Genomic DNA, 27,725 nt, shown 5'->3' with positions numbered 1-27,725 from the left:
GTCAAATAGAATTGCACAATGGTCTTGTGTTCTAGAGGCTCCTCTCCAATCACAATAAGACATATAGGTTGATTTCAGTGCAGTGACTGTTTAAACAAAGATACTGCGTCAAAAAATGTTCTACAGGTTTGACTGAATCCAGAGTTCCAGAGCCATATTTCCACCTCTTCCAACCAACCATCCCCGGTCTGCCATGACACTCACATTGAAGTGAGACAGCAAATGAATTAATCAGCCTCCCGGGCCATGCTGATGCCATCTATGCAGCTGGGAGCACATTTTTGCTAGATTTATCCTGCCATAGCAAAACTTTAGCCCTGTATTTTAACACAGACAACACCTTTAATGCATGCACATAATGACACACACAGTGTCTGTGCTTCCTGTTTTACTTCACCGCCACCGCTGTCTTCCATCCAACTCAAGTGTAACCCTTCGTAGGAATGTATTGCAACTAAATTAAACTGTAACAGTGATCTGTGAGAGTACTCTTGGTTCTATTGCTACATTATGACAATACTAGATGTTAAAATGGATGAAAGTGGAAATCAGATGGGAGAAAGAGAAGAGAAGTCTGTTACACCTCATGTCGATGAAGTGTTTGGGAATATGACATTTTATTTTTCCCCACATCTCGTCCGGCAGCGGTTCCTTTTCCGACATGATCAAATTTATTTCCAAACAGTCCCAATCTCTCCCTGCCACATCCTCACAGGGTGCTTATTGAAAACGTGACGGGAAAGGAGAATGGGGGACAAAGCTCAAGAGAACTCAGAACCCTGTTTGGAATTTGGTTGGGCCATACACATACAACACAGGGTTGGCATTTGAAACTGAGCATTTAGCATTTAAGCATGTTGACTTGACGCGTTTGACATCTCAGAGTAATTTTCTGTCATGTATACCTTTTGGAGGATAATGTCCCTCAGAGGTGCCAAAGGATCAGTAAACAGGTCAAAGATCAAATAAATCAAACTCTATTTTCTAAAGAAGCAGGTGGTATACAGTGCCTTCAAAGTATTCACACTCCTTGACTTTTTCCATATTTTGTTGTGTTACAAAGTGGGATTAAAATGGATTTAATTGTAATTTTTTTGGTCAGTGATCTACACAAAATACTCTGTAATGTCAATGTTTTTAATTAATGGAAAATAACACTAATATAAAACAATGTTGGTTGTTGATCATTGCTAAACAGCCATTTTCAAGTCTTGCCATAGATTTTCAAGCCAGATTTAAGTCAAAACTGTAACTAGGCCACTCAGGAACATTCAATGTCGTCTTGGTAAACAAGTCCAGTGCATATTTTGCATTGCGTTTTAGATTATTGTCTTGCTGAAAGGTTAATTTCTCTCTCAGTGTCTGTTGGAAAGCAGACTGAACCAGGTTTTCCTCTAGGACTTTGCCTGTGCTTAGCTCTTTTCCTTTTCTTTTTATCCTAAAATGTCCTAGTCATTGTCTATGACACGCATACCAATAACATGATGCAACCACCACCTTGCTTGAAAACATGAAGAGTGCTACTCAGTGATGTGTTGGATTTGCCCCAAAAATAAAGCTTTGTATTTAGGACAAAAAGTTAATTTCTTTGCCACATTTTTTGCAGTGTTATTTTAGTGCCTTATTGCAAACAGGATGCATGTTTTGGAATATTTTTATTCTGTACCGGCTTCCTTCTTTTCACTCTGTCATTTAGGTTAGTATTGTGGAGTGACTGCAATGTTCAGTTTTCTCCTATCACAGCCATTTAACTCTATAAAATCACCATTGTCCTCATGGTGAAATCCCTGAGCAGTTTCCTTCCTCACCGTCAGCTGACTTAGGAAGGATGCCTGTATCTTTGTAGTGACTGGGTGTATTGATACACCATCCAAAGTGTAATTAATAACTTCATCATGCTCAAAGGGATATTAAATGTCTGCTTTCCCCCCCACATCTACCAGTAGGTGGCATTGTTTCAAGGAATTGTAATACCTGGTCTTTGTCATTAATCTGTGCTTGAAATTCACTGCTCAACTGAAGGATCTTACAGATAATTATGTCTGGGGTACAGAGATGTGGAAGTCATTCAAAAGTCATTTAAACTTTTCCTTTTTCATTAATTTGTAAAAATGTCTAAAAACATATTTCCACTTCAATCAAATGTATTTTTAAAGCACTTTTTACAGCGTAGCCTACTGGTTAGAGCGTTGGACTAGTAACCGAAAGGTTGCAAGATCGAATCCCCGAGCTGACAAGGTACAAATCTGTCGTCCTGCCCCTGAGCAAGGCAGTTAACCCACTGTTCCTAGGCCGTCATTGAAAATAAGAATTTGTTCTTAACTGACTTGCCTAGTTAAATAAAGGTACAATAAAATAAATAAAAACATCAGCTGATGTCACAAAGTGCTGTACAGAAACCTCAAACAGCAAGCAATGCAGATGCAGAAGCACTTTGACAATATGGAGTATTGTGTGTAGATCAATGACACAAAATCTAAATGTAATGAATTTTAAATTCAAGCTGTAACAAAACAAAATGTGGAATAAGTCAAGGGGTTTGAATATTTTCTGAAGGCACTGTATTGTATTTACTCCATTTCTGACTAGTTGGTGAAACTAATACCATAACTATAACTACAGTGAGGGAAAAAAGTATTTGATCCCCTGCTGATTTTGTATGTTTGCCCACTGACAAAGAAATGATCAGTCTATAATTTTAATGGTAGGTTTATTTGAACAATGAGAGACAGAATAACAACAAAGAAATCCAGAAAAACGCATGTCAAAAACGTTATAAATTGATTTACATTTTAATGAGGGAAATAAGTATTTGACCCTCTCAATCAGAAAGATTTCTGGCTCCCAGGTGTCTTTTATACAGGTAACGAGCTGAGATTAGGAGCACATTCTTGAAAGGAGTGCTCCTAATCTCAGCTTGTTACCTGTAAAAAAGACACCTGTCCACAGAAGCAATCAATCAAGCAGATTCCAAACTCTCCACCATGGCCAAGACCAAAGAGCTCTCCAAGCATGTCAGGGACAAGATTGTAGACCTACACAAGGCTGGAATGGGCTACAAGACCATCGCCAAGCAGCTTGGTGAGAAGGTGACAACAGTTGGTGCGATTATTCGCAAATGGAAGAAACACAAAAGAACTGTCACTTTCCCTCGGCCTGGGGCTCCATGCAAGATCTCACCTCGTGGAGTTGCAATGATCATGAAAACGGTGAGGAATCAGCCCAGAACTACACGGGAGGATCTTGTCAATGATCTCAAGGCAACTGGGACCATAGTCCCCAAGAAAACAATTGGTAACACACTACGCCGTGAAGGACTGAAATCCTGCAGCACCCGCAAGGTCCCCTGCTCAAGAAAGCACATATACATGCCCATCTGAAGTTTGCCAATGAACATCTGAATGATTTAGAGGACAACTGGGTGAAAGTGTTGTGGTCAGATGAGACCAAAATGGAGCTCTTTGGCATCAACTCAACTCGCCGTGTTTGGAGGAGGAGGAATGCTGCCTATGACCCCAAGAACACCATCCCCACCATCAAACATGGAGGTGGAAACATTATGCTTTGGGGGTGTTTTTCTGCTAAGGGGACAGGACAACTTCACCGCATCAAAGCGACGATGGACGGGGCCATGTACCGTCAAATCTTGGGTGAGAACCTCCTTCCCTCAGCCAGGGCATTGAAAATGGGTCGTGGATGGGTATTCCAGCATGACAATGACCCAAAACACACGGCCAAGGCAACAAAGGAGTGGCTCAAGAAGAAGCACATTAAGGTCCTGGAGTGGCCTAGCCAGTCTCCAGACCTTAATCCCATAGAAAATCTGTGGAGGGAGCTGAAGGTTCGAGTTGCCAAATGTCAGCCTCAAAACCTTAATGACTTGGAGAAGATCTGCAAAGAGGAGTGGGACAAAATCCCTCCTGAGATGTGTGCAAACCTGGTGGCCAACTACAATAAACATCTGACCTCTGTGATTGCCAACAAGGGTTTTGCCACCAAGTAGTAAGTCATGTTTTGCAGAGGGATCAAATACTTATTTCCCTCATTAAAATGCAATTCATTTTATAACATTTTTGACATGCGTTTTTCTTGATTTTTTTTTTTTTTTCTGTCTCTCACTGTTCAAATAAACCTACCATTAAAATTATAGACTGATAATTTCTTTGTCAGTGGGAAAACGTACAAAATCAGCAGGGGATCAAATTTTTTCCCTCACTGTATTTGTTCCCTCACTGTATTTCCTCTAGAATACCTACTGTAAAATAATTTTAGCTGATAACAAGATTCCTTGACCCATCAAAAAATGACATGTGTGGGAATATTTACAGTAAATATGAGTACAATAAAAAATGTGAAGATAAATATTGTTTCCTTACCTGGCAGGGCCTCTGATAGTAGATGTCCATAGAGTGTAACTGAAGAGTAGTTAAAAATCCCCAGTGGAATACACAGGTCACTTATTTCAAGATTCCAATGTCTGTAATAATAAAAAAGAGAAGAAATTTAAGCAGACATACAGTAGGAGCTTTTCGGAACTAGCACAAGTCTAAGCAGTAACAAGCCAATCGAACCAAGATAAACATCCTTGAAGACTGTCAGCCCAAGGAAGACAGAGGAAGGCCACTAAGTTGAAGAAGGAAAAGACCTCTGACATGCACAGTATCTTCCTTCAACGCTTGGGCGGATTGATCGTTTTTCTGCCCAAACGGCTGCCAAGGGACGCTTCATTAAATCCTAATTTCTCTCGGCACTGTAACCCGACCGACTGGCCAAGGAATTTTATGAGAGAATATCCTGATTTAACTCCTAACTGTCATGTTTAGGACACTAACATGAGTATCAAAGCAGGGGAAGGGATGGAATTAATCTGTTGACCACAATTTATGGCATTACAAAATTATTGGCACCCGGGTTGCACAGCCTGCCAACAAATGCTTCTTGTAGCCATCAATGAGCTTGCTGCACCTTCTAGTAGCAATTTGGCCCACTCTTCAGCAGCAAATTGCCTCTAATTCTTGTTTGAGGGGTTCCCTCCGCCAACTGCTGTTATCAGATCCCACCGTAGGTTATGGATGTGATTCAGATCTGGTCTCTTTGCTGATCACTCCAGAACAGTCTCACGTTTTTTCTTGAATCATTCCAGGTTTCTTTTGATATGTGTTTGGGTTGTTGTCCTGCTGGAAGACCCTCAACCTTCAATAGAGATACAGTTTTTGGACACAGGGTTGAACATTGTACTTCAAAACACTTTCATAATCTGCCGATTTCATGATGTCTTGCATACATTCAAGTCCCCAGTGCCAGAGACATTTGTCTTCATTTTTTGTAAACTAAAATTGTATACATACATTTATTTAAAATAAAATTGGTTCTGCAGTATAGAAAATCCAATTACAAGGTGTGGTAACCAAAAGTTGTTTTTAATTTCAACTTATTTTAGAAGAAATAGGGAACCATTTAAGAAAAGTGTAAATTTGTCAATATATTGGGCCGCAACTGTACATGATTAGTCAACCAGTTTTTTAAATTAATAGTCCCGGGATGCTACAGAATAGATCTGCCTAATGAGGGGGAGGAGACTCAGTTTGCTTGAAGCATTTAGTGAGGAATACTTAATGAGATGTTAATAGGATGATGCAATGTTGGACAGAATACAGTAAATGTTGAGGTGCATTCACACTCCCATTGTGAGCATGACTACTATTTATCTCATTCATATTAAATTAAATTTAGAGAAGTGATGAAAGACAATTACGATGACCTTCTTGTTATGTTGCTTTTATCAGTCCCAGGTGTAGATAAACCTGATAAAAGATAAAAAATGTGACAATAGGTAATAAAATGAATTGCACGCCATGTCAGTGAGTGAGATGGGTTTGCTCCCAGAGGATAAGCCACTGATATGTTAATATGACTGAAGAATAATACAATTCCTAGTATCAAGTCATCGAGGAATTCACTTAATAACACTCGACAATTGGATTAAGATCTAGAGTCTAACTTGTGTTCCATACAGCGTTGGTTGTTCAACTGGTGTGGTCGCCAATATAGGCTACATCAACCAGTATAAACCCAAATAGTACTTGTATTTAAGAAAAACCACACTTTCCTCATAGCCTACAATTAAACAAGGCTGTATGGGGATAATTGTCTTTTGAATATAAATTAAACTCCAACTGTGTCTCTGACTTTGGACATTTTGCTCCATTTCTCCCCATATGAATATATTTTTGATACAAAGTTTGATGCTAGCATGTTTGCTAACTTAACTATGCTATCGCTGGTCCCATCAAACATTCTGTTTGGAATGTGAAGAACTGGTCTGGTAATCATATACAGTTCATTCAGAAAATATTCACACCCCTTGACTTTTTCCACATTTGTGTTGTATTTTGCGTCACTGATCTACAAACATTACCCTATAATGTCATTGTGGATTATTATTTTTTTAGATCAGTGACAAATTAATAAAAAATAAAAAGCTGAAATATCTTGAGTCAATATGGTAAGCCTAAATAAGTTCAGGAGTAAAAATTGTCATGTTCGTCGTAAGGAGTGGACCAAAATGCAGCGGGTATATTGATCATCTTCTTTTTATTAAAGAGAAAAACACTTAAACAAAACAAAATACGAAAACAGTCCAATAAGGTGCACAGACTATACTGGAAACAACCACCCACAAACACAAGTGAAAACACACACAAATAAATTTGGCCTCCAATCAGAGGTAACAACAACCAGCTGCCTCTAATTGGAGGTTATTGACAAAACTAACATATAAATAGACAAGCTAGATAAACACATAGAAATAGATAATCTAGAACATAAACCAAAAACACAAAACACACAAACCAAACACCCCCTGCCACGCCCTGACCAAAATACAATAACAAATAACCCCTTTTACTGGTCAGGACGTGACAAAAATGTGCTAACCAAGTCACGTAATAAGTTTCATGGACTCACTCTATGTGCAATAATAGTGTTTAACATGATTTTTAAATTACCACCGCATCTCTGTACCCCACACATACAATTATCTGTACGGTACCTCAGTCGAGCAGTGAATTTCAAACACGGATTCTACCACAAAGACCAGGGAGGTTTTCCAATTGTTAGCAAAGAAGGGCACCTATTGGTAGATGGGTTCAACAAAAAGCAGACATTTAATATCTCTTTGAGCATGGTGCAGTTATTAACAATTACTCTTTGGATGGTCTATCAATACACCCAGCCACTACAAAGATACAGGCACCCTTCCTAACTCAGTTGCCAGAGAGGAAGGAAACCACTGAGGGATTTCACCATGAGGCCAATGGTGATTTTAAAACAGTTACGGAGTTTAATGGCTGTGATAGGAAATAACGGATTATGAATCAACAACATTGTAGTTACTCCACAATGAAAAGAAGGAAGCCTGTACAGAATAAAAATATTCCAAAACATGCATCCGGTTTGCAATTAGTCAATAAAGTAATACTGCAAATAATGTGGCAAAAATAGATTTTTGTCCTGAATACAAACCATTAAGTTTGGGACAAATCCAACACAACACACTACTGAGTACCACTCTTCATATTTTCAAGCATGGTGGTTTTTGCATGATGTTATGGGTATGCTTGTTTTAATAGTCACAGTGGGTACAAATCTCAAATGCACTTCCTGGTAAACTCATTCACCGTATCGGTATATGTGTCGATATTATTTTCTGAAACTACTCTGAACATATCCCAGTTCGCATGATCAAAACAATCTTGAAGCATGGATTCCGATTGGTCAGACCAGCGTTGAATAGTCCTCATCACGGGTGCTTCCTATTTGAGTGTCTGCCTATAGGAAGGGAGGAGCAAGATGGAATCGTGGTCCGATTTGCCGAATGGTGGGCGGGGGAGGGCCTTAGATGCATTCTGGAAGGTTGTATAAATAACAATGGTCGAGAGTTTTAGCAACGCGAGTATGACAATCAATATGTTGACAGAATGTCGGGAGCCTTTTCTTCAAATTTGCTTTGTTAACCTGTTGGGGATAGGGGGCAGTATTTGCACGGCCGGATAAAAAACGTACCCGATTTAATCTGGTTACTACTCCTGCCCAGTAACTAGAATATGCATATAATTATTGGCTTTGGATAGAAAACACCCTAAAGTTTCTAAAACTGTTTGAATGGTGTCTGTGAGTATAACATAACTCATATGGCAGGCAAAAACCTGAGAAGATTCCTTACAGGAAGTGGCCTGTCTGACAAGTTCTTGTTCTTCTTGACTATCTTTATTGAAAACTGAGGATCTTTGCTGTAACGTGACACTTCCTACGGCTCCCATAGGCTCTCAGAACCCGGGGAAAAGCTGAATGATGTAACTCCAGCCCCTGGCTGAAAAAGATTAGCGCCTTTGGTAAGTGGTCTATCAGAGGACAATCTGACTGAGGCGCATGCACGAGGGGATCCCATGTTTTTATTTTCTCTCTCTTTGAACGTAAACACGCTTTCCCGGTCAGAATATTATCGCTTTTTTACGAGAAAAATGGCATAAAAATTGATTTTAAACAGCGGTTGACATGCTTCGAAGTACAGTAATGGAATATTTTGAATTTTTTTGTCACGAAACGCGTCGTGCTCGTCACCCTTCTTTACACTTCGGATAGTGTCTTGAACGCACGAACAAAACAGAGGATATTTGAACATAACTATGGATTATTTTGAACCAAACCAACATTTGTTATTGAAGTAGAAGTCCTGGGAGTGCATTCTGACGAAGAACAGCAAAGGTAATAACATTTTTCTTATAGTAAATCTGACTTTGGTGAGGGCTAAACTTGGTGGGTGTCTAAATAGCTAGCCCTGTGATGCCGGGCTATCTACCTAGAATATTGCAAAATGTGCTTTCACCGAAAAGCTATTTTAAAATCGGACATAGCGAGTGCATAGAGGAGTTCTGTATCTATAATTCTTTAAATAATTGTTATGTTTTTTGTGCACGTTTATCATGAGTAAATTAGTAAATTCACCGGAAGTTTGCGGGGGGTATGCTAGTTCTGAACGTCACATGCTAATGTAAAAAGCTGGTTTTTGATATAAATATGAACTTGATTGAACAAAACATGCATGTATTGTTTAACATAATGTCCTAGGTGTGTCATCTGATGAAGATCATCAAAGGTTAGTGCTGCATTTAGCTGTCTTCTGGGTTTTTGTGACATTATATGCTAGCTTGAAAAATGGGTGTCTGATTATTTCTGGCTGGGTACTCTGCTGACATAATCTAATGTTTTGCTTTCGTTGTAAAGCCTTTTTGAAATCGGACAGTGTGGTTAGATTAATGAGAGGCTTGTCTTTAAAATGGTGTAAAATAGTCATATGTTTGAGAAATTGAAGTAATAGCATTTCTAAGGTATTTGAATAACGCGCCACAGGATTCCACTGGCTGTTACGTAGGTGGGACGATTTCCTCCCACCGACCCTAGAGAGGTTAAAAACCCTGCTACAATAAATGCAGCCTCAAAATATGTGGTTTCCAGTTTGCAAGTCCCGTGAAGTTCTTTGAGGGCCGTTGTGGTATCCGCTTGGGGGGGGGAGATATAGACCACTGTGGCTATTATTGATGAAAATTGTCTTGGGAGATAGTACGGTCGGCATTTGATTGTGAGATATTCTAGGTCGGGTGAACAGAAGGACTTGAGTTCCTGTATGTTATCACAGTTACACCATAAGTCGTTAATCATAAAACATATACCTCCACCCTTCTGCTTCCCGGAGAGATGTTTGTTCCTGTCGGCGAATTGTACTGAGAACCCAACTTTACAGAGTCAGACAGTATATCTCGAGAGAGCCATGTTTCCGTGAAGCAGAGTATGATTACAATCTCTGGGGTCTCTCTGAAAAGCGACTCTAGCCTTGAGCTCATCAATTTTATTATCCAGAGATTGGACATTAGCGAGTAAAATACTCGGGAGCGGTGGGTGGTGTGCACGCTTCCTAAGTCGGACCAGAAGACCGCCTCGAGTACCATTCCTCCACAGGCGTTGTTTTGGGTCAGCCTCTGGATTGAGTTCAATTGCTTTGGGGAGAGCAAACAAAGGATCCACTCCAGGGAAGTCATAATCCTGGTCGTAATGCTTGACGTTCTGGTGATTTACCGCCGCTCTAATATCCAATAGTTTTTTCCAGCTGTATGTAATGACACAAAACAATTCCTGAGCTAATATCGTTAAAAATAGTACATAAACAAACAAAATACTGCAGAGTTTCTTAAGAGCTAGTCGCGATGCTGCCATCTCCGGCAGCGCCATCATCAAACAAACAAGTCATATTTTGAGTCTATACAGTGTTTGTTTACATTTACTTTGTTTACAAACATTGGAGAATATAACAAGCTTGTATTTTTATTTTGGACGGGGTACGACAGTTGAACTAAGCTCATGAGGCATTCATAAATAAATTCTTCTCGAATCTATGGGTATGTATCATTACTGTATGCCAATGCTGCCAATGACTGGAACGTACTCATACCTCCCTCACTAATTTGAAGCACCACCTGTCAGAGCTGCTCACAGATAACTGCACCTGTACATAGCCCATCCAACTACCTCATCCCCATATTGTTATTTCTTTTTTTGCTCCTTTGCACATTTTACATTTTAGTCATTTAGCAGACACTCTTATCCAGAGCGACTTACAGTAGTGAATGCATACATTTCATACCTTTTTTTTCTCTTCCATACTGGTCCCCCGTGGGAATCAAACCCACAACCCTGGCATTGCAAACACCATGCTCTACCAACTGAGCCACACGGGACACCCAGTATCTCTACTTGCACATTCATCTTCTGCACATTTTACATTTACATTTTAGTCATTTAGCAGATGCTCTTATCCAGAGCGACTTACAGTAGTGAATGCATACATTTCATACATTTAATTTCATGCATTTATTTTTTTGTACTGGCCCCCCGTGGGAATCTAACCCACACACCATGCTCTACCAACTGAGCCACAGGGAAGACTGTGGCTCAGTGTTTAATTTGTTTATTCCATGTTGTACCTCTGTGTTGTTTGTGTCGCACTTCTTTGCTTTATCTTGGCCAGGTCGCAGTTGTAAATGAGAACTTGTTCTCAACTAACCTACCTGGTTAAATAAAGGTGAAATAAAAACAAATAAATGTGTATGTACATAAATGGATGCAGCAACTAAGGATTCTAGCTTTAAATGTGTGAATGATTTTTGCCATTCCGCAGGTCTTTTTAGGATCCCCTTCCACCTCCTTCATGGGGAGCGGTTAGTTAGTCTAGTGAACATATAGTATTGGCCAAATAAGTTTAATATTTTAACCAAGTTAAGTAATTTGTCCCCAAAATTTTTTTTTTTAAATGTCTGCATCTGTTTAATTTTTAAAATATAAATGTGGATCCAGTCTTCTCCATCACGTGTACTCTAGGCCTAAAGACATACCACCTATTTTATCTCCTGATTTTCTGCTCCACACCAGCTAAAAAGGCTGTCGGGTCCTCCATTTTAACACTCTCTTTGTCATTTTCAGTTCTGCTACTGAGGTGCACACATTGAACTAAGAAATTAAGCCGCTCCTTCATTGTGCAGGCTGGAAATCGATGGCTGTTGGTCATCCAGGAAATCCACAGTAAGTTTCCAATGTGGCAATCTAAGATAGCAGTGTGGGCACTCAAATCTGTGGTGGCTTTAGAGCAGACAGCATTTCCTTGTAATCTCCAAATTGGTCAGCAGAATGCCAATCTCCAAAATGGACAAGTTAAAGTTCCGGTACAACTTTTTAAACTCAGCTTGACAAAGCAGAAAGGAAATTGACTGGGACATAGGCCTGCAATATACTGTAGGAAACCATTACACAAAAGAGGCAAAGGTCTGGTCTGCTGAACAACACAATTATTACATTCCTGGAATTTCAGAGCATTGGTCTTGTGTTTCCCCCTGTAGTTCCAGCATGTCAAAACATCAGATTTTTCGATGGTATGCCAATTATAGCTTAGTTCACCTGAGTGTGCACTGACAATGTTCTAGGAAAACAAACAAACAAGTCTTAATTGCTCTCAAAATCAAACCGAGGCTTCCCATCCGTTCATTGCCTTGTAAATGACTCACGAAAGACTGCAGCCCCACCACAGATTGGAATAATCCGCCATTGGACGATTTGGAAGACTGGAGTCGTGGAGGAATTGCGAAGCGGCAAATGAGTTCAGCTTAATTGGAGAAAATACTTAATAAGAGTCCCTTAAGGACTGTAATCAGCGGCACAGAAATGGCCCAGGTAGGGAGATAACACGGTCAAAGGGATCAGCATTAAAGCTTTCCAAATGAGAATAGATGTTTTTTGGGTGGATTCAGGGCTGAAGCCTGATGGCGAGTGCATTAAGAAGGATGTCTCTGGTGTCCCTCATCACTCACTTTATTTTGAGGCTAAATAAAGGTGTCATTTTAGGAGAGGTGCCTTAGTTGAACAGAATGAAAATGGCAACAGCATCACCCCGCATTTATGTAAAATAGATTTATGTCTCAATGGGGACTCACCTGGATGAATAAAGGTTAGATAGATAGATAGATAGATAGACAGATAGGCAGACAGAAAAATACAACAATTTCAAATTATTTACTGAAATACAGTTCATTGAAGGAAATCAGTCAATTTAAATATATTCAATAGGCCCTAATTTATGGATTTCACATGACTGGGCAGGGGAGCAGCCATAGGCCCACCCACTTGGGAGCTAGGTCCACCCACTGGGGAGAAGGCCCAGGCCAATCAGAATGTGTTTTTCTCGACAAAATGGCTTTATTACAGACAGAAATATTCCTCATTACCCCGCAACCCCATCTTCAGACAATCCCACAGGTGAAGAAACCGGATGTGGAGGTCCGGAGCTGGCGTGGTTACATGTGGTTACACATGGTTACACGTGGTCTGCGGTTGTGAGGCCGGTTGCACTTACTCTCAAATTCTCTAAAAGGACTTTGGAGGCGGCTTATGGTAGAGAAATGAACATTCAATTATCTGGCAACACTCTGTTGGACATTCCTACAGTCAGCATGCCAACTGGCACACTCCCTCAAAACTTGAGACATCTGTGGCATTGTGTTGTGTGACAAAACTGCACGTTTTAGAGTGGCCTTTTATTGTCCCCAGCATAAGGTGCACCTGTGTAATGATCATGTTGTTTAATCAGATTCTTGATATGCCATGCCTGTCAGGTGGATGAATTATCTTGGCGAAAGAGAAATGCTTATTAACAGGGATGTAAATAAATTTGTGCATAGAATATGAGCAAAATAAGCTTTTTGTGCGTATGGAACATTTCTGGGATCTTTTATTTCAGCTCATGAAACATGGGACAACACTCTACATGTTACGTTCAGTATAGATAGATTTTTAAGTCTTACTCAGAAGTATACAGCTGTAACCTCATACCAGCCCCGGACAGTGCTGTTTTAGGAAGGTCACAACACCTAACGGCTTTAACCCACTGGTAACAGAAGACTGTGCAATATGGCATGGTTATTCCAAAAATAAATATTTGAAGCCATTGGAATGAGGAGACTGTATCTGTTTTTAAAACCGGGTTAGTTGAAGTCACCAGTTTGCAACATATAGAAAGGATTCGCCATTTTATCTCTGGCAGACATAATACATTCGTGAAGATATGGCAGCCCTTTATAGCGTATATTTCACGTGATGATGGGCAACACAACATACAACGTGCAACCCACCCTGATCCACAGTAATTATTTTAATGCCTAGCATAATCCTTAAACTGTACAGTAAGTCAAATATCAATGAAGCAAGTTGCCAATTCCTTAAGAGCAATGTTGTGTTCTGTTTTTCTGTTTTGTTTTTGTTTTTCTGTCTCCTATTGAAGGGTGGGGGCTATTCTCGAAGTATTGTTTTCCGTCATTATCTGTCTGTTTGTAAAATCGAAAAATAAATATATATATATTTTTTTACTACCTATGATTTCTTTGAATATTGTAGCGAACTGCACAGACAGTTGTGGGTTATGTGTTAGGCTATTAGTGGGTTGTGTCGTACTTACCAGTGTTCGTGGGGTCATGCCAATCAACCTGCTATCTGCCAATCACGGGAATGCCTGGAATGTTAGGATACCGGGCAGCCTGGTGGTTGGTGGAGTGGCGTGAAGGGGGGTTGGGCAGGGGGATGGAGCATTGGAAGTTAAGACCGGGTTTAGCCATTGTTCTCTCTCTTATGTCTCGGCTTCACAAGAGAAGGTCACGGTTCGTTTGTAGTGTACCTTTCATTCATTTGGCGTGGGCTACGGCCAAACAGTAGCCTGTGTTAAGTTGTGTTAATAAACCGTCCATTCGTTAACTCCATCCTCCGTCTGGACAATTGTTCCTTCATGATCTAGTCAGGTCATTACAATATGTACGCTATTGAATTTTTTTCAAGCGTTTACATCTTGTCTGGCATTAAGTAACTTTTGGTTTGTCATTTTGCTTCAGTTGTTTCTCTTCCTGACAATACTTTAGTGTGAACAGGTTTCTAACTATACAATTAAACACCAGGTGGATAAATGAGTGTACCTTTCAATGAAAGTATCAACACGCGCGCGCACACACATTTCCTGTCCATCGCTCTCTCGCAACATATCCCTTGCTTCTCTTTCTCTCTCCATCCAAGAGAGAAATTGCTCTTGGCACAGTCCTGACCTCCTCCTCCCTAATGTCTCAGACCAGAGTTTATTCAACTGGGGAGCCCATCTCCATTTGTCAATGATAGATCAGATATGATTGACTAAGACAAATAGCTGGCCTCAGAGTGCAATCTAGATTCCTCCTCTTCTCGCCACAGACAAGAAGCCTTACAGAACCAGCCTTATTGTATACCTTCTTACACTGCACCCTGCATCTCTTGTTTGATAAATACCCATGTATTAGATGACTATGAGCATCCTTGTTTGTTAAGTTTTGTAATGCAGTTTCCATTGATCTACAGGTGTCTGTCAGTGTTTATGTTCAATCCCATCTAATTAATGGTCGCTATCTTCTCATGGAAATCCCAAGAGAAAGTAATGAGGTTATTTCCACAGGGAATACTGTGAGTACAGCAGCATTGTTGAGCTTTTTGTCTTAGTCTACACAGACACAAGTCATTAATCAATGTTTCTTCTTTCTCATAGCATCCTGAGACCCAGATTTTTTTAGGGGGGGATATACACTACATGACCAAAAGTATGTAGACACCTGCTCGTCGAACATCTCATTCCAAAACCATGGTCATTAATATGGAGTTGGTCTCCCCTTTGCTGCTATAACAGCCTCCACTCTTCTGGGAATGCTTGCCACTAGATGTTGGAACATTGCTGCGGGGAATAGCTTCCATTTAGCCTAAAGAGCATTAGTGATATTGGGTGATTCGGCCTGGCTCGCAGGTGCTGTTCCAATTCATCCCAAAGGTGTTCAATAGGGTTGAGGTCAGGGCTCTGTGCAGGCCAGTCAAGTTCTTCCACACCGATCTCGACAAAGCATTTCTGTATGGACCTCGCTTTGTGAACAGGGGCATTGTTATGCTGATACAGGAAAGGGCCTTCACCAAACTGTTGCCACAAAGTTGGAAGCACAGAATCGTCTAGAATGTCATTGTATGCTGTAGCGTTAAGATTTCCCTTCACTGGAACTAAGGGGCCTAGACCAAACCATGAAAAACAACACCAGACCATTATTCCTTCTTCCAATAAAATGTACATTTGGCACTATGCATTCAGTCAGGTAGTGATATCCTGGCATCCGCCAAACCCATATTCGTCCTTCGTACTGCCAGATGGTAAAGCGTGATTCATCACTCCAGAAAACGCATTTCCACTGCCCAAGAGTCCAATGGCGGTGAGCTTTACACCATTGTGCATGGTGATCTTAGGCTTGTGTGCGGCTGCTCGGCCATGGAAACCCATTTCATGACACTCCAGACGAACACTTCTTGTGTTGACGTTGCTTCCAGAGGCAGTTTGGAAATCGATAGTGAGTGTTGCAACCAAGGACAGACGATTTTTACGCAATGCAATCTTCATCACTCAGGGTTCCCGTTCTGTTCTCTGGCCTACCTCTTCGTGGCTGAGCCACTCCTAGAGCCGCTCCTAGACATTTCCACTTCACAATAACAGCATTTACAGTTGACTGGGGCAGCTCTTGCAGGGCAGACATTTTACAAACTGACTTGTTGGAAAGCTGGATCCTAAGATGGTGCTACGTTGGAAGTCACTGAGCTTTTCAGTAAGGTCGTTCTACTGCAACTGTTTGTCAATGGAGGTTGCATTGCTGTGTGCTCGATTATATACACCTGTCAGAGACGCGTGTGGCAAAATAGCCAAATCCACTCATTTGAAGGTGTGTCCACATACTTTTGTATATATAGTGTATATATATTTTTATATAATATATTTTTATATTTTTATATGTTTGGGGTGAGAAAAAAAACAGATTACCATAATTATTTTTGGAAAAAAATTATATTTTATTGTAAGTGCAAAATTGTCCTCTGTACTGGTCATTAGGACATACAGTTGAAGTTAGAAGTTTACATACACTTAGGTTGGAGTGATTAAAACTCTTTGTTCAACCACTCCACAAATTTCTTGTTAAAACTTCTTAAGGCTTGGGGGCAGTATTTTGACGTCCGGATGAAAAGTGTGCCCAAAGTAAACTACCTGCTACTCAGGCCCAGAGGCTAGGATATGCATAGTATGATTAGATTTGGATAGAAAACACTCTGACATTTCTAAAAATGTTTCAATAATGTCTGTGAGAATAACAGAACTGATTTGGCAGGTGAAACGCCGAGCACAATCCAACCAGGGAAAATTTGTTTTGAGGTCAATCTGTTTTCCATTAGTTTTCTATGGGAAGCCCTTTTTAATAGGAATATGGTTGCAGTTCCATGGCTTCCACTAGATGTCAGTCTTTAGAAATTGGTTGATGTTTTTCTTTTGAGAAATGACGACGTAGTCCTGTTGTTTCCATGTGTCACTCAGAGGGGCTCAAGTCTTCTGGTGCGCGCAACCTGGAACGTGCTTCACTTTGTTTTCTTCCGGTATTGAACACAGAAAATCCCATCTTAAATTGTATCGATAATTTACGTTTTAGGGTACCTAAATTTGGATTAGGAAAGTTGTTTGGAATGTTTGGACCAAGTTTACAGGTAACTTATTAGATACTTTGTAGGCATGTTGGGCGAGTTGAAACAGGTGTATTTCTGAATCAAACGTGCCAAATTAATTGACATTTTGGGGATATAAAGAAAGAATTTATTGAACAAAAGGACCATTTGTGATGTTCCTGGGACATTTTGGAGTGCCAACAGAAGAAGATCTTCAAAGGTAAGGCATGAATTATATCATTATTTCTGACTTTTGTGTCGCACCTGGCTGGTTGAAATATGATTATCATGTGTTTGTATGCGGGGTGCTGTCCTCAGATAATCGCATGGTCTGCTTTCGGCGTAAAGCCTTTTTGAAATCTGACACTGCGGATGGATTAACAAGAAGTGAAGCTGTATTTTGATGTAAAACAGTTGTATGTTTTATGAATTCTTATTATGAGTATTTCTGTTTTTGAATTTGGGGCGCTGCAATTTCACTGGATGTTGTCAAAGCAATCCCGTTAACGGAATTCGAGCGGGAATGGGAGTGAAGGGATCCCTAAGAGGTTTTAACAAACTAGAGTTTTGGCAAGTCGGTTAGGACATCTACTTTGTGCATGACACAAGTCATTTTTCCAACAATTGTTTACAGACAGATTATTTCACTTATAATTCACTGTATCACAATTCCAGTGGGTCAGAAGTTTACATACACTAAGTTGACTGTGCCTTTAAACAGCTTGGAAAATGACAGAAAATTATGTCATGGCTTTAGAAGCTTCTGATAGGTTAATTGACATCATTTGAGTCAATTGGAGGTCTACATGTGGATGCATTTCAAGGCCTACCTTCAAACTCAGTGCCTCTTTGCTTGACATCATGGGAAAATCAAAAGTAATCAGCCAAGACCTCAGAAAAAAAATTGTAGACCTCCTCAAGTCTGGTTCATCCTTGAGAGCAATTTCCAAATGCCTGAAGGTACGATGTTCATCTGTACAAACAATAGTACGCAAGTATAAACACCATGGGACCACGCAGCCATCATACCTCTCAGGAAGGAGACGCATTCTGTCTCCTAGAGATGAACGTACTTTGGTGAGAAAAGTGCAAATCAATCCCAGAACAACAGCAAAGGACCTTGTGAAGATGCTGGTGGAAACAGGTACAAAAGTATCTATATCCACAGTAAAACGAGTCCTATATCAACATAACCTGATAGGCCGCTCAGCAAGGAAGAAGCCACTGCTCCAAAACTGCCATCAAAAAGCCAGACTATGGTTTGCAACTGCACATTGGGACAAAGATTGTACTTTTGTAGAAATATCCTGTGGTCTGATGAAACAAAAATATAACTGTTTGGCCATAATGACCATCGTTATGTTAGGAGGAAAAGTGGGGAGGCTTGCAAGCCGAAGAACACATCCCAACCGTTAAGCACGGGGGTGGCAGCATCATGTTGTGGGGGTGCTTTGCTGCAGGAGAGACTGGTGCACTTTACAAAATAGATGGCATCACGAGGGAGGAAAGTTATGTGGATATATTGAAGCAATATCTCAAGACATCAATCAGGAAGTTAAAGCTTAGTCACAAATGGGTCTTCCAAATGGACAATGACCCCAAGCATACTGTCCAAAGTTGTGGCAAAGCCCTGACCTCAATCCCATAGAAAATGTGTTTGCAGATCTGAAAAAGTGTGTGCAAGCAAGGAGGCCTACAAATGTGACTCAAAACCTTTACATTGCATTCAATGGGTACAGTAGGTGAAAATTTGTTGCAGCATTCAGGCGTCCATGACAGAAGACATTTCTTGATAAGATAATTTCTAGAGTTACTCTACCAGTCAAAAGTTTTAGAACACCTACTCATTTTAGGGTTTTTCTTGATTTTATTGTTTTCTACATTGTAAAATAATAGTGAAATAACACATGGAATCACGTAGTAACCAAAAAGGTGTTAACCTGTTAGGGCTAGGGGGCAGTATTGACACGGCTGGATAAAAAACATAGCCGATTTAATCTGGTTACCACTCCTACCCAGTAACTAGAATATGCATATACTTATTACATATGGATAGAAAACACCCTAAAGTTTCTAAAACTGTTTGAATGGTGTCTGTGAGTATAACAGAACTCAAATGGCAGGTCAAAACCTGAGAGATTCCTTTACAGGAAGTGGCTTGTCTGACCATTTCTTGAACTTCTTTTCCATCTCTATCTTTTACTAAGGATCTCTGCTCTAACGTGACACTTCCTACGTCGTCCATAGGCGCTCAGAGCCCGGGAAAAAACAGAATGTCGTCATCCCAGCCCCAGGCTGAAACACATTATCGCCTTTCTCAAGTGGCCGATCAAGGGACACTGGGCTTAGGCGCGTGACCCGACTGCCCCCGCCTTTGTGATTTTTTCCTCTGTTTGCCGAAAAGGAGATTCCCTGTCGGAATATTATCGCTTTTCTACGAGAAAAATGGCGTAAAAATTGATTTTAAACAGCGGTTGACATGCTTCGAAGTACGGTAATGGAATATTTAGAATTTTTTTGTCACGAATTGCGCCATGCGCACGACCCTTCTTTACCATTTCGGATAGTGTCTGGAACGCACGAACAAAACGCCGCTATTCGGATATAACGATGGATTATTTTGGACCAAACCAACATTTGTTATTGAAGTAGCAGTCCTGGGAGTGCATTCTGACGAAGACAACAAAAGGTAATCAAACTTTTATAATAGTAAATATGATTATGGTGAGTGCTAAACTTGCCGGGTGTCTAAATAGCTAGCCCGTGATGCCTGGGCTATGTACTTAGAATATTGCAAAATGTGCTTTCACCAAAAAGCTATTTTAAAATCGGACATATCGAGTGCATAGAGGAGGTCTGTATCTATAATTCTTAAAATAATTGTTATGCTTTTTGTGAATGTTTATCGTGAGTAATTTAGTAAAATGTTAGCGAATTCCCCGGAAGTTTGCTAGTTCTGAACGTCACATGCTAATGTAAAAAGCTGTTTTTTTATATAAATATGAACTTGATTGAACAAAACATGCATGTATTGTATAACATAATGTCCTAGGGTTGTCATCTGATGAAGATCATCAAAGGTGAGTGCTGCATTTAGCTGTCTTCTGGGTTTTGGTGACATTATATGCTGGCTTGAAAAATGATTATTTCTGGCTTGGTACTCTGCTGACATAATCTAATGTTTTGCTTTCGTTGTAAAGCCTTTTTGAAATCGGACAGTGTGGTTAGATTAACGAGAGTCTTGTCTTTAAATAGCTGTAAAATAGTCATATGTTTGAGAAATTGAAGTAATAGGATTTTTAAGGTTTTGAAAATCGCGCCACAGGCTTAAAGTGGCTGTTACGTAGGTGGGACGAATACGTCCCGCCTAGCCCAGAAAGTGTTAAACAAAACAAAATCTATTTTATATTTGAGATTTTTCAAAGTAGCCACCCTTCTCCTTGATGACAGCTTTGCACACTCTCGCCATTGGTGGCTATTTGAAGAATCTCAAATATAAAATATATTTCGATTTAAAAAAAATGTGGTTACTGAATGATTCCATATGTGTTGTTTCATGGTTTTGATTTCTTCACTATTACTCTATAATGTAGAAAATAGTAAAAATAAAGAAACTCTTGAATGGGTAGGTGTTCTAAAACTTTTGTTCAGCTTGAATCCCAAACGTCATGGAGTCCTGAAGGGTCTCTAACCTGGTCACACAAGGGCTGCATACACCTTTACCAGCGACGATCAACAGCTAGAGTGACAACTGTTATTATGCGTTAATATATATATATATATATATATATATATATATATATATATATATATATATATATATATATATTATTTTTTTTTGAATGGTTTCCATCTCAATCAATCACATCCGCCGATGTTGCCCTTCCGCATCTGTGGTGAAAGTTGGCAGAGCTAGAGCGGTGTTTGTCAGACCTTGTGACATCCAGAAAATCATTCTTCTCACGAAAACGTCTGTAGCATCCGAATGGTTTGGCATACAAACTATTATGGACCCTCCATGGAAAGATGAGACTCTCACAAACACAATGGTTTTCCTCCACAACCCTCACGGGACTCGTGTGAAGTCGGTACAGCCGATCTGCCAACTTCTGTCTGTAGTGTCCAAACAGTTTAGGCCACACACTAAAATCACATCTCTGTGGAAAGGTAAGTTTCTCATGCAGTTTGGCTCTACGATGCCCACAAGCATAACACGACTAGTCTAAAGGTAGCCCAGTTCCAGTTTAAAGCGAGATTGAGTTTATAGAATTTTTGTCAGCAGTGCAGTTTCAAATTGGAGTCTCAGCTCACGTCTTTGTAACAGAACCATAAAACTCCCTCCTGTCTGTCCCATAGCCCATGCTGTACCTTGCCACTTTTCCTGGTAGAATTTACAGTTTTGCTTTACATTCCCCCTCTAGAATTGAATCGTATCTCAGTTTGTCCCAGACAACGCTGAGATGAACTTGTGGCTTTCAATCCTTCCAGTCCACTGCAATTCCCCATTCAAGCCCCTCTGGCTTGGTCACCATTGTGATTCCATTATGTGGCGGCAGACTGAAGCAAGTCTAAGCTTGTGCATTCAATTCAATTCGATGACACAAATATGCCAAAGGAGGTTTTTGGCACAGCTGCATTGATCCACAGCTTAATTCGATTACACTCATACTGAGGACCATTAACAGCAATAATTTCTACTTCTGTTACATTGTGATGTTGAATTGCATTGTATTAGGTCCTCCGGGACACTCTGGCATAGCCAAAGTTAGCCATCTAGATTAGCACTGACCATAAACATTTTACAGTTAGGATACTTAGACTAGAGTAAACCAGGACATGCAATTACTTTTTGTACAATACGAAGAGATTGACCTTTTTATCACTCTCCGTTAAGACAACCAGCTGGAGAAACAGCCATTGTACCACATGCAATTAATTGCTGCCTCCAAACTAGAACTACATTAATGGCTTTTGTGACGTCAGCAGATACTCCACGTCACATTTAATCAATCTGAATATCTCTCTCATCGTTGATTTCAATGGGGTGATTGGGGTCACTAATGTCAAGGACAAAATATTTCTGTTTTATCTATAAGAGTGAATTCAGTGAGTTCCTCCGAGCAGTATTTTTACCGTCATACAATCAAATCAATCAGTTTTCAGTTTTTGAGATAAAGAGGGTGGTTGCCTAGACACTATTTGCTGGATACAAAGATGTAATTTGTTGTCTTTGGGAGTGAGTGACACACTAAATGCAGAGAAAACATTGTCAATGGGCTACGTAGCCTAGGAATGATTTTATTTCTTCCAAAAAGTCAAACAGAGGTCAGTATTCATATTGTGAAAACTTCAATATAAAAGCGATATTCAAGAATTCAAATCGATATGTCAACAATGAGGATGAAACAAACAAATGGAACTTCAGCCTGGAGGCACAGTCAGTAAAGTGCAGCGAGTCACAAACATATGCAGACAGAGGGAAAGAAGTTGAATGCAAATTTACCTGCTGGGTCCCTCAAAAAAAAGAAAAGAAATTCAGATAAAAAGAATGGCTGAAAAAAAGATGGTTGTGGGGGACAAGGTAAAACTATTAAAGATAACCTTTTTGGAGGATAAAAGCCAGTAGGGAAAGGGGGGGGAAAAACAGCATGTGCCTTTGGCCTACGTTGAGAGTTGTTGATGAGAGCTTGGTGAATAAGACACAGTAATGCAATGTGAACACTCTTCCTTACACCGAGGTTATTACATTAGTACTCAGATCGGTGCTGTGTATGAGTCAGACTCCGACAGTTCTCGACCGCTGGACTGGCTTCATTAGATGAATCTTACACAATGGGCAGGAAGAAGGCAAAGGCAGACACCCCCAGGAGACAAAGTGCTTTTTTTCCATCCGCAGCGTTGTCAAACTTAAACTTAAGCTACTGCGGCTATTGAGAAGGAGTGTTAAGTCAGATCTGATCCAAACAGTTATCAGTTACTGTTTTCAAGATGATGGATCCTGGGAACCACTGCTTGATGTCAATTGTTTTCACAGAAGTATTCAAATGGATAGGTCCCTCAACATCAGTAGGTGGGGAGAAACTCCAAATACCTCAGAGACATGCAGAATATATAGTCAATTGCATCATTTCTACCACACACCAATATCCATACAATGCCAGCACAAATGGTACCTGCTTAAAGATGGCTCTGGCCAAAAAGAACTGCCTCCGTACAGGATAGTAAGGTATTTCAGAACATGAAAATAGTCATAGTATAGCATTCTGGAGGAGATTTCTAAGTCATGTTCTGCTTGAATCCCAAACGTCATGGAGTCCTGAAGGATCTCTAACCTGGTCACACAAGGGCTGCATATACCTTTACCAGCGACAATCAACAGCTAGAGTGACAACTGTTATTATGCATTACAGCTGCATCATAATGCATTGGAATTGCCGATTTTATTTAATGCGTTACCAGAAGGCTTTGCACACAAACAGAGACATAAAATAAACTTGTTCCCCAGTGTGTGCAAGCACGTGCACACTCTCTCTCTATATTTTACCCACAGAAACGCTCTCATTAACACACACAGGAAGGCACACACATGTAAGCACGCACACAGACACGCATACACACACACCATGTGGTGTTGCAAGCACTATTAACTTAGGGAGGTGATTTATACCCAGTGGCCTAAACAGGAGCGTGTGTGCCGTCTCTGATGTGATAACACGCTACCAAATCCGTATTTAATTGGGACGCTTTCCCCCCACCATCTCCTCACCCGATTGAAAAACAACAGCGAGCAAATAATAAAGCTAAGACATGATCTGAGAGGAATTAGGGGAAATACACTAAACCAACAAGCCCGACAGATGTACTGTATATCTGAGTTAAAGAAACAACAAGTCTTTGAACATGTAATCCTCCACATTCTGTTCAACTGATTAGCTTTCCCATGCTCAGCAGCTGGCACTTTTGCCCAATTTGTCTGGCTCCAAATATTAAGCAGAATCATGTCCGACACAAACTTCAAGCCAACTGGACAGTAAAAATGGTCGGCCACCAGGTATTGTGAGGGATTGCTTCACGATTAAAAAGGATTTAATGGAAAAGGCTTACTGGAAAAGATTTAAGGAAATGCATCGTCATTTTCTGGTCTCTTTTACCTTCAAGCTAATTTGTTGTGGAGATGTACATTGCATGGATGTCCATCTTTGCCTGAGCTCTTTATACAGCTAATCTATTTTGGATACACATTTGACAGATTCCACCGCCCCCTTAGGTTATTGTATTATTACTGTTTAGTGAGTGAAGCTTTTAATAATTAAATAAATGCATATCAGTTTGGGGTAGTGAAAGTTATCCATTTTAAATTGTTTTACATTCCTTTGTTGAGAATGCTTCTCCATTTGGAAGAGAGAGAGACGGAGTAAGTGCAGGCTGGGAAAGTATAGTAGCTTCAATCAGTATATGTCATGGTTGAAGTGACACAGAGTTGAAACATGCTTCAGTAGAGGCATTTGAAAGTGGAAAGCAAACAAAGCCCAGTCAGAGGGAAAATCATGTTTATCTGACAGTTTGCCAGTTTGCTACACCAGGAAAATAATCCTGCAGCAACATGACATTTAAATTATTATGTGGATTATAATTCATGGACATTTTTGTAGAGGGAAAATCAAGTCTGAAGTTTCAAACTGAAAATTACAAACTTCAGAAGCCTTTTTAAATGTCAAATACACGACAAGTTGTACATTTCCTGCTTTGCATGAAAGTTCTCCTGCAACAGGTTGATCAAATTAAGATCTTGCAAGGTATATTGCACACTGCCCTATCCCACCTGGACAAGAGGAATACCAATGTGAGAATGCTGTTCATCGACTACAACACAGCCTTCAACACCATAGTGCCCTCCAAGCTCATCACTAAGCTCAGGGCCCTGGATCTGATCCCCTTCGTGTGCAACTGGGTCCTGGACTTCCTGACGGGCCAACCTCAGGTGGTGAAGGTAGGTAACAATACCTCTGCCACGCTGATCCTCAACATTGGGGCCCCACATGGGTGCGTGCTCAGCCCCCTCCTGTACTCTCTGTTCACCCATGACTAAGTGGCTACGCACGTCTCCAACTCGATCATCAAGTTTGCTGATGACACAACAGTGGTAAACCTGATTACCAACAATGACAAGACAGCCAACATGGAGGAGGTGAGAACCCTGACAAAGTGGTGCCAGGAAAAAAACCTCTCCCTCAATGTCAACAAAACGAAGGAGATGATCGTGGACTACTGAAGACAGCAGAGAGAGCACGCCCCCATCCACATCAAAGAGGCCACAGTGGAGAGAAGTTCCTTGCTGTGCAAATCACTGAGGACCTGAAATGGTCCCTCCACACCGACAACGTGGTGAAGAAGGCGCAACAATGCCTCTTCAACCTCAAGAGGCTGAAGAAATCCAGTTTGGCCCCTGTAACGCCCTGGCCATAGAGAGGGATTTTTGTTCTTTATTTTGGTTAGGCCAGGGTGTTACATTGGGTGGGCGTTCTATGTGCATTTTTCTATGTTGGTTTGTTTCATTGATTTTGGCCGTGTGGCTTCCAATCAGGCACAGCTGTAGAGTGTTGTTGCTGATTGGGAGTCACACATAAGGAGCATGTTTTTCCTTTGGGTTTTGTGGGTAATTGTTTCTGTTAGTGTTTGCACCTTATAGGACTGTTTGGCTGTCAGTTTTCTCGTTTTGTTTTGTATAGTGTTCTTTCTGCTATTAAATATTCAATGATGAACACTAACTCCGCTGCACCTTGGTCTACTCTCTCTTCAGACAGCCGTTACAGCCCCCCAAGCCACAGCCTGTTCACCCCGCTACCATCTAGAAGGCAGAGATAGTACAGGTCCATCAAAGCTGGAACCGAGAGACTAATAAACAGCTTCTATCTCCAGACCATCAGACTGCAAATTAAACAGTCATCACTAGCCAGCCTCCGCCTGGTAACCTGCTCTGAACCTAAGATACTGTCACTAGATGGCTACCACACGGTACTCTACCCTTCACCTGCAACTTAGAGACTGCTGCCCTATATAGAGTACATGAAGTCATTGAACACTGGTCACTATAATTATGTTTACATACTGTTTGACCCACATATGTATGTATATACTGCATTCTAGTTACGGCTCATCCATTATAACTACTGCTTTACACACATTTTCTATACATATACTGTCCATACTGTCAGTACACACATTTTATAGACATAAATTTATAGTCCGGACTTTGACATTCATCGCTTTGTTATTGCTCGCTCTGATATTTCTTAATTATTGTTATAATTTTTGGAGGATTATATATGTATTTTTATTGTTAGATATTACTGCTTTGTTGGAGCTAGAAACATAAGCATTTCGCTGCACCCGCGATAACATATTCAAATCTTTGTGCTAGACCAATAAACTTTGATTTGATATAAGAGACGCTTCGCTCATGCTATTAGCATAGCTTACCTTAGGCAAGGCTATGTTTACCTTGTATTGTATACTGGCTGTTTTTGACTGATGTACTCCCCAACATATTTAATTGGACAGTGAAGCTAAAACTTTTCATACGTATCTTTTTTGCATTTTAGAAATTGAATCACTTTATGTATTTCGTCCCCCCATTTGAAGGTGTCATAAGTATTTGGACAAATTCACTTACACAGTTGAAGTCGGAAGTTTACATACACCTTAGCCAAATGTATTTAAACTGAGTTTTTCACAATTCCTGACATTTAATCAGAGAAAAAATTCACTGTCTTAGGATCACCACTTTATTTTAAGAATGTGAAATGTCAGAATAATAGTAGAGAGAATTATATATTTCAGCTTTTATTTCTTTCATCACATTCCCAGTGGGTCAGAAATGTAAATACACTCAATTAGTATTTGGTAGCATTGCCTTTCAATTGTTTAACTTATGTCAAACATTTTGGGTAGCCTTCCACAAGCTTCCCACAATAAGTTGGGTGAATTTTGACCCATTCCTCCTGACAGAGCTGGTGCAACTCAGTCAGGTTTGTAGGCCTCCTTGCTCGCAGACACTTTTTCAGTTCTGCCCACTGTCACGACCGTCAAAAGGAGTAGAACAAGGTGCAGCGTGGTGAGTGCTCATCGTTGTGTTTAATTATTAATCAGAACACTACAAACAAAGGAATAAACAATGACAACGACCGTAACGTCTTGCAGGCTTAACAAGCAGTACAAAAATAAGATCCCACAACTACAGGTGGGGAAAGGCTGCCTAAGTATGATTCCTAATCAGAGACAACGATAGACAGCTGCCTCTGATTAGGAACCATACTCGGCTCAAAACAAAGAAATAGACATCATAGAATGCCCACCCCACACCCTGACCTAACCACATAGAGAAACAAACCCTCTATCTCAGGTCAGGGCGTGACACCCACAAATGTTTTATAGGATTGAGGTCAGGGCTTTGTGATGGCCACTCCAATACCTTGACTTTGTTGTCCTTAACCTCTTGACGGTCGCCTAGGATAGGGGGCGCTACAGCGATTTTTGAATTTGTGCCCATTTTAAACGGCCTCCTACTCAGACTCAGAAGCTAGGATATGCAT

At 40.4% G+C, this 27,725-nt stretch overlaps 1 protein-coding gene across 1 annotated transcript in view; it reads right to left on the bottom strand.

Moving 5' to 3' along the window:
* Window positions 1–27,725, bottom strand: part of LOC106611587 (leucine-rich repeat and immunoglobulin-like domain-containing nogo receptor-interacting protein 2) — a 470,887-nt gene that overhangs the window by 301,076 nt on the left and 142,086 nt on the right. The window contains exon 3 of the mRNA XM_014211957.3: window positions 4,377–4,477. The gene's annotated coding sequence lies outside the window, so the exon portion shown is untranslated. The remainder of the gene's footprint in view (window positions 1–4,376; window positions 4,478–27,725) is intronic.

The sequence above is a fragment of the Salmo salar genome, chromosome 09, assembly GCF_965601325.2.
Source record: "Salmo salar chromosome 09, fSalSal1, whole genome shotgun sequence".
NCBI classification, from domain to species: Eukaryota; Metazoa; Chordata; class Actinopteri; order Salmoniformes; family Salmonidae; genus Salmo; species Salmo salar.
The sequence above is the reverse complement of the archived record's forward strand: the minus strand, read 5'-3'. Positions and strand labels throughout refer to the sequence as shown.